This window comes from Triticum urartu, chromosome 1A, assembly GCF_056163025.1.
Source record: "Triticum urartu cultivar PI428250 chromosome 1A, HENAU_Tu73, whole genome shotgun sequence".
NCBI classification, from domain to species: Eukaryota; Viridiplantae; Streptophyta; class Magnoliopsida; order Poales; family Poaceae; genus Triticum; species Triticum urartu.
The window spans coordinates 100,240,330-100,247,628 of NC_141873.1; the positions used below are offsets into that span (position 1 = coordinate 100,240,330).

Below are 7,299 nucleotides of genomic sequence, written 5' to 3' on the forward strand. Positions count from 1 at the left end.
GCTATCCTTGAATATTACCTTGGGGTGCCTTGGGAATCCCCAAGATTAGGCTCTTGCCACTCCTTATTCCATAGTCCATCGAATCTTTACCCAAAACTTGAAAACTTCACAACACAAAACTTAACAGAAAACTCGTAAGCTCCGTTAGTATAAGAAAATAAATCACCACTTCAAGGTACTGTAATGAAATCATTCTTTATTTATATTGGTGTTATACCTACTGTATTCCAACTTCTATATGGTTTATAAACTCTTTTACTAGCCATAGATTCATTAAAATAAGCAAACAACACATAGAAAACAGAATCTGTCAAAAACAGAACAGTCTGTAGTAATATGGATCAAACGTATACTTCTTGAACTCATAAAATTCTCAAATAAATTTCTGGACCTGAGGAATTTATCTATTAATCATATGCAAAAATAATTAACTAAATATAACTCTCAAAATATCAATGGCAGCAGTTCTCGTGAGCGCTAAAGTTTCTGTTTTTTACAGCATGATCAACAAGACTTTCCCCAAGTCTTCCCAAAGGTTCTACTTGGCACAAACACTAATTAAAAGCATAAAACCACATCTAAGAAGAGGCTAGATGAATTATTTATTAGTAAATAGGAACAAAAAGCAAGGAACAAAAATAAAATTGGGTTGCCTCCCAACAAGCGCTATTGTTTAACGCCCCTAGCTAGGCATGATGATTTTAACGATGCTCACATAAAAGATAAGAGTTGTAACATAAAGAGAGCATCATGAAGAATATGACTAGCACATTTAAGTCTAACATACTTCCTATGCATAGGGATTTTGTGATCAAACAATTTATGGGAACAATAATCAACTAGCATAGGAAGGTAAAACAAGCATAACTTCAAAACTTTAAGCACATAGAGAAGAAACTTAATATTAGTGCAATTCCTACAAGCATATGTTCCTCCCTCATAATAATTTTCAGTAGCATCATGAATGAATTCAACAATATAACCAGCACCTAAAGCATTCTTTTCATGATCTACAAGCATAGAAAATTTACTACTCTCCACATAAGCAAGATTCTTCTCATGAATAATAGTGGGAGTATCATAAGAGACTCGAATACTATAAATTGCTTCCACATTAAAAGAGTAATGTTCAGAGAAGGGTTAATCATAATCATGACAAGTTTTATAAATATAATCACTACTTTTTATAGCATAAGTATCATCACAATAATCATCATAAGTAGGAGGCATGCTATCATCATTATAAACTTGCATATCAAAACTTGGGAGACTAAAAATATCATCTTCATTAAGCGTAGCATCCCCAAGCTTGGGACAAACATTAATTGCAGCAAATATATTCTCAAAAACATCATCTTCATCAAACATAGCATCCCCAAGCTTGGGCCTTTTCCTATTATAAGCATAATCACTCTCATCATTAATAGTATGGATAGCACCAATAGTATAGCAATTATCATATTCTCCCAAGCAAGTGCCAAAAAGATTTTCAAGATCATAAGAAGTACCATTATATTCCACAATTGTATTTTCATGAGGCACAATAGTAATAGGAGCAGCATTATTTGGGAGAGATATCTTTTTACCTCTTTTTGGAGCTCCTTATTAATGAGATTGGTTGAATAGAGGGCTCCTCTTCGTTACCTGATTCATCATAAGAAATAATAGGAGAATATTGGGAAGTCTCTTCCCGTTCGTTAGCATTCTCTTCGTCTTCTATTTGTTTTCCTTTCTTTATGTAATTGGTAATATAAGGATTTTCAATGCAATTCACCGCGCAATACATATAAATTTCCTCTAGATCAAAATGAAGAACTTTATCAAGGGCAAATTTTGGAATATCTTTAGTTCTACGTTTAATTTCTTCATAACCCAAGAGCAAACTAAGTTCATTATGATGTGCAAGGGAAATTAAGTCATCACAATTTTTGGACACGATACGCTCATGAAACAATTTGCATTGGGTACTAAAATGATCACGTTCATTGCAAAGTTCACAAGTAGGGCTAAGAAAAGATAAATTTTCAGCACATTCATCTAGCTCTTCTTGCAACAATTTGGTTTCTAAGTACTTATGCCTCTTGCAATATCTATCTTCCCTATTTGGTGTGTACTTGCAAACCCAGTCTACTCCACAAAAATTGACATGTTTATAGGAGGCATTTTCATCATAACTAGTGCAATCATCATTAGCATCATGGATATTCAAAGAATTCGTACTAACAACATTGCAATCATTCTCATCATTCAAATATTTAGTGCCAAACATTTTAGAGATCTCTTCTTCTAGCACTTGAGCACTATTATCCTTTCCATCATACTCACGAAAGATATTAAAAAGATGAAGCGTATGAGACAAACTCAATTCCATTTTTTTGTAGTTTTCTTTTATAAACTAAACTAGTGATAAATCAAGAAACTAAAAGACTCGATTGCAAGATCTAAAGATATACCTTCAAGCGCTAACCTCCCCGGCAACGGCGCCAGAAAACAGCTTGATGTCGACTACACAACCTTCTTCTTGTAGACATTGTTGGGCCTCCAAGTGCAGAGGTTTGTAGGACAGTAGCAAATTTCCCTCAAGTGGATGACCTAAGGTTTATCAATCCGTAGGAGGCGTAGGATGAAGATGGTCTCTCTCAAGCAACCCTGCAACCAAATAACAAAGAGTCTCTTGTGTCCCCAACACACCCAATACAATGGTAAATTGTATAGGTGCACTAGTTCGGCGAAGAGATGGTGATACAAGTGGTATATGGATAGTAGATAAAGGTATTTGTAATCTGAAATTATAAAAACAGCAAGGTAACTAATGATAAAAATGAGCATAAACGGTATTGCAATGCTAGGAAACAATTCCTAGGGTTCATACTTTCACTAGTGCAAGTCCTCTCAACAATACTAACATAATTGGATCATAAAACTATGCCTCAACATGCAACAAAGAGTCACTCCAAAGTCACTAATAGCGGAGAAAACGAAGAGATTATGGTAGGGTACGAAACCACCTCAAAGTTATTCTTTCCAATCAATTCGTTGGGCTATTCCTATAAGTGTCACAAACAGCCCTAGAGTTCGTACTAGAATAACACCTTAAGATACAAATCAACCAAAACCCTAATGTCACCTAGATACTCCAATGTCACCTCAAGTATCCGTGGGCATGATTATACGATATGCATCACACAATCTCATATTCATCTATTCAACCAACACAAAGGACCTCAAAGAGCGCCCCAAAGTTCTACCGGAGAATCACGACGAAAACGTGTGCCAACCCCTATGCATAGGTTCATGGGCGGAACCCGCAAGTTGGTCACCAAAACATACATCAAGTGAATCACGTGATATCCCATTGTCACCACAGATACCCACGGCAAGACATACATCAAGTGTTCTCAAATCTTTAAAGATTCAATCCGATAAGATAACTTCAAAGGGGAAACCCAATTCATTACAAGAGAGTAGAGGGGGGAGAAAACATCATAGGATCCAACTATAATAGCAAAGCTCGCGATACATCAAGATCGTATCACCTCAAGAACATGAGAGAGAGAGAGATCAAACATATAGCTACTGGTACATACCCTCAGCCCCGAGGGAGAACTACTCCCTCCTTGTCATGGAGAGCACCGGCATGATGAAGATGGCCACCGGAGAAGGATTGCCCCCTCCGGCAGGGTGCCGGAACGGGTCTAGATTGGTTTTTGGTGGCTACGGAGGCTTCTGGTGGCGGAACTCCCGATCTATTGTGCTCACGGATGTTTTTAGGGAATATGGAGATATATAGGCGGAAGAAGTACGGCAGGGGGGCCACGAGGGGCTCATGAGGGTGGAGGGCGCGCCCAGGGGGGGTGGGCGCCCCCCTGCCTTGTGACCTCCTCGCAGATCCCCCGACATGCACTCCAAGTCTTCTCAGCTTCTTTCCTTCCAAAAAAGAGTTCTGTGAAGTTTCAGGTCAATTGGACTCTGTTTGATTTTCCTTTTCTTCGAAACCCTAAAACAGGGTAAAAACAAAAACTGGCATTGGGCTCTGGGTTAATAGGTTAGTCCTAAAAATGATATAGAAGTGTATAATAAAGCCCATGAACATTCAAAACAGTAAATAATATAGCATGGAGCAATCAAAAATTATAGATACGTTGGAGACGTATCAGAGGGTCCCTTCATCATTGACGAAGTTCTCACTGGAGGAGCGTACCGCCTGCGTGTTGCATCAGACAACCGCCTTGAACTGAACCCCTTGAATGCGGCCAGACTCCAAAGATTATATGCCTAGAGCCGAACCCTTCGTTTGCTTCCTCCTCCCTATTGTTTACAATATTTTTTATCTCTCTTTTCACCCTCTTTTATTAACCTTAAAGCTTTCGTGTGGCTAAACCTTACAGCTATGACATACACATTCTCAAATGTGTACATCCATTATACCTGGGAGCTTCTTGCACAGAAGCTTATTATTGTTATTTTTCGAGCATCAAGCTCATCACATATGTGCTTTTTCCTCATATGTACCTTTTCTTCACCATTATATGCATCGATATGACTTAAGTTTTGGCCAATCTGGGTTGTCTGGCGCCTGTGCTTATGCCCTACGTTCCCGTTAGTTCGGCTAGGGCATAAAGGGAGCACCTCTGCGAATGTTACTGTCGGGTCATCCGGATGTGTACCCCAGACTGGATGAAGCCGAAAGCTAGCATTCTTAAGGGAATATTTGGTCGACGGACTAAAGATGTTTTACATTTCTTCCAATATGAACCCCCAGATGTTACCTATACTGTGATGTTTTCAATCACAGTTCGGACATGCGCATCAACGCATGCGCATCCAGGGAAAGGAACCCTTAACGGAACTATTCTCTCTGGAAGATGTTTCTTACAATCACAATGTAATATAACATAGCTAGCCGGATACAACTTGTCTGTTCAAGCAACTATGACCCCTACGCCTGGTTTCCAGGCATACCCTGTTCTATTTTACCGCTCGAGTATTCGGAAACACTCCGCACCTTCGGGTCCAGAGGTCGAAGCGAAAAGGTCGGCCATGACAATCATTTTACAATCCGGCTAGGAAAAAATATATTAAGGAAAGTACATAGTCACTTGGACTCAAAAACTTCCTCCTCCATACCGTCCAACAGGCTGTCTAGCTTACAATCCTATTGAGAATATTTGGCAGCTACTTCTACTTGGTCATATACCAAATTAACGGGAATTTCTTTCCCATCTGACCCTAGCGGTCCGACCCGGGCCATATGATTCAGATCAAGCTTGGTATACCATGTTTTTACCATGGCCCGGGCCTCTCACGCACCATCCCGACAGGTTGATATCTTCCATAATCGAATACGCCACCATGCCCCTTTGAACAGATCCACGAGCTCCGCCATACCTCCTGGAGGAGAGGCGGATGGCCATAAAGCCTTGGCAACACTACACATTGCCTGCCAAACTCGCTCGTCCATCTCGGAGAGCTCTTGTAGCAGGTCACCTTGAGATCCGGACATTTCTTCCTCAGGACGGCCAGTCAGCATACCTGCCGACATAAATCTGTCAGTTCCGGCCCTCGTCGAATTATAGGGAGGCAAGTTTGAAAAGCATACTAAATATGTCGCCTTGTAGCCTCTTGTTCTCCTTGACAGCGTCAGCTTGTTGGGCTCGAACATCTTTTAGTTCTTCGCCCAGTTGGGTATGGGAATCCTGCAGGTTGTTCCTCTCATCCCTGACCCGCGTCAGCACACGTTCACCTGCCGCATGTTGCCTTTTGGCCTCTTGTTCACTAGCCTGGGCGTCCTTTAGTTTCTCTCAAAGTCGCTCTACTGCTTCTGTCAGCAAAAACACAACAGTGTTAATATAACTGGTATATGATTATACTTCTTTCCGCTGGGGAGAAACATTACCAGGTGGTGCCTCCTTGGATTTTTCCAATTCGGTGGTAGCCGCAGTTAGTTGAGTCTGACATTTTTCCAGCTCTTGAGACAACAGGCTATTCTTCTTCATAAGTGCCTGATTATACAATGATCCTTAAATCAGTTGTGTCACCTGCTTTAAATCTCGGGGGCTACTGGTGTATGATTATTAAATCTACACTTACCCGCATATCTTTTAGATGCTGGTCCGTGGCTCTGGCAAGCCCATCCCGAGCAGCTCAGATGTACGCATCGGCCGAGCTGAAGGCATCGAATGCCTCCTTTGAAAAGCCGGGGTCATGGAGAGCAGCCCTCCGACGACGATGATTCATGGCGCTCTCCACTTCAGAGTTCGTGACAGACATATTGTCTGAATCCTCTACGGAAGGACAGTTCGGCGCCACTCCCGTGTCAGCCCCCGTCCTTAGGGCAGGGTCTGGAACCTGACTAGTGGAGGCACGACCAGCGGGGTCCCCGGACATAGTCCGACGGTCACTTTTCCTGATAAAATGCAGCGAATGGCATCACGATTTGATGTGGCTATCAAGAGATGTATTCTTGAAAAGAAAGCCTTACCTCTTTGATGAAGGTTCTGTCGTATTATCATTTGCCTTCCTCTTCGAAGATGTGCTCGGCGCGGGCGCCGCTCTCCTCGGAGACGCTTCTGGTGCATGTTGTGACGTCGAGCGCCTCCCCTTTGGAACATGAAATAGTGTAGTGGGTGAGGCATAATAAGGAAACTCTTTCGAAGAAGGCATCTCTTAAATTACTTACATGCGAGGCAGGGAGGAGGCCGGGATAATCGGCAATGATGGGTACTTCCATACCGTCGTAGCTCGTCTGGTAGAATACTCCATTCTCGAGCTCCACAAATATGTCCGGATCTTCTTCGAATCCGGGGTCAAGGTCCCGGTTGTGACCCTCCGGCTGGGGGGCAGGGCTATGGATCCCCTCAGTAGCCTTCCTCCATTCCTGTTGCGAGTGGATAGGTTACTATCCATCAAAAATGATTCAGGGAGAGGAGTAAAATGGTGGGATTGGAGCTCACCCAGCTAGGAGGATTATACATGGAAAATCCATCTCGACATTGGAGATGAGTGAACTCCTCCTTCTCCCCTTTGTACAGTTTGGCCAATATTTTGGCCAAAGCGGCGGGGGTTTCCGGACCCTTCCGACCGCAGCGTGAGGCGTCATCTTCCCCATTATAGTGCCACATGGGAAGCCCTCTGTATAGGAGTGGTTGGACCCCCGCACTATGGAGATCGGCATTACCTCGATTATTGATAAACCAGACTGGGCGAGCGTCTTAATCTTGCCCATCAACTGACTGACTTCCGCGCTATCCTCCTCCTCGAGGCTCCGAGGGCGCCAGCTATGGCGTTTCTTCAACGGAG

At 42.4% G+C, this 7,299-nt stretch overlaps 1 pseudogene; it reads left to right on the forward strand.

The window, feature by feature from the left end:
* The window catches only part of LOC147990238 (serine/threonine-protein phosphatase 7 long form homolog), a 46,604-nt pseudogene extending 40,412 nt beyond the window's left edge, over positions 1–6,192 (forward strand).
* Positions 6,193–7,299: the final 1,107 nt, after the last annotated feature.